Here is a 794-nt window from a genome sequence, read left to right as displayed (position 1 = left end):
GCGGAGAAGGGGTGTGTCGCAAGTAATATTGTCAAACGTGGTGTTTGGGCTTAGATCGTATTGAGCCTAAGTAAATGGGCCCACGATCCTTTTGACCGGTACAGAACAAAGTGTGTTAAAGAGACACACACAATACTTCAATGTAGTTAAGAGACGTTATAATAAGTATGTTAAAAAGTATTTAAATGGTCGAATCCTTTCTTAATTTTTACAGTCACAGTGGGGAAATATGGCCAAACTTATGAAGTTCTTTTATGTTATGATCCACTTTATTTCTCTATTACTTATTACAACAAATGTTCACGGTATACCATTTTTCATTCATTTAAAATTTTATTCTTTTCTACTAATATAATATTTTATCCGCTTCAAAAAAAAAAATCATAATATTTTATCCATGTTAAGTAGAAACATGCTTATCCTTTCAAAAAAAAAGTAGTAACATGCTTATATTCTCTTTTTCTATTACAGCATATGATGATTGTTATAATCATGCTGAATGTAAACCCAAAATTAAGTGTGTTCTTCCTCGGATTGCACACTGTGTCCGGTTCAAATGTGATTGTGTATTTGTGTTCGTTTAAATGTTCCACGAACTCCTTGGAGTGTTAAGACCAGATGAGAGTGCACATAAGCCCTACAAGGAAAAATGATTTTTGGCACTAGCAAAAAATCTAAGAAAAATTGTTTATGATAATATTTTCCATGATATGTGATTTAATAAATGTGTTAACACCCAATAATTGTTTTTTAGCTTTCCTAATTTCAAAGACCATGGAGTTATGGCTTTTTAA

At 31.6% G+C, this 794-nt stretch overlaps 1 long non-coding RNA gene across 1 annotated transcript; it reads left to right on the top strand.

Annotated features, from left to right (window-relative positions):
* Nucleotides 1-210: 210 nt before the first annotated feature.
* LOC146946219 (uncharacterized) lies at nt 211-794 on the top strand. The gene is made up of 2 exons (XR_015028231.1): nt 211-305; nt 472-794. It is a non-coding gene; the product is annotated as an uncharacterized LOC146946219 (long non-coding RNA).

Source organism: Medicago sativa, chromosome 2, assembly GCF_051527215.1.
Source record: "Medicago sativa cultivar Bolivia chromosome 2, Bolivia_mono, whole genome shotgun sequence".
NCBI lineage: Eukaryota > Viridiplantae > Streptophyta > Magnoliopsida > Fabales > Fabaceae > Medicago > Medicago sativa.
The sequence above is the reverse complement of the archived record's forward strand: the minus strand, read 5'-3'. Positions and strand labels throughout refer to the sequence as shown.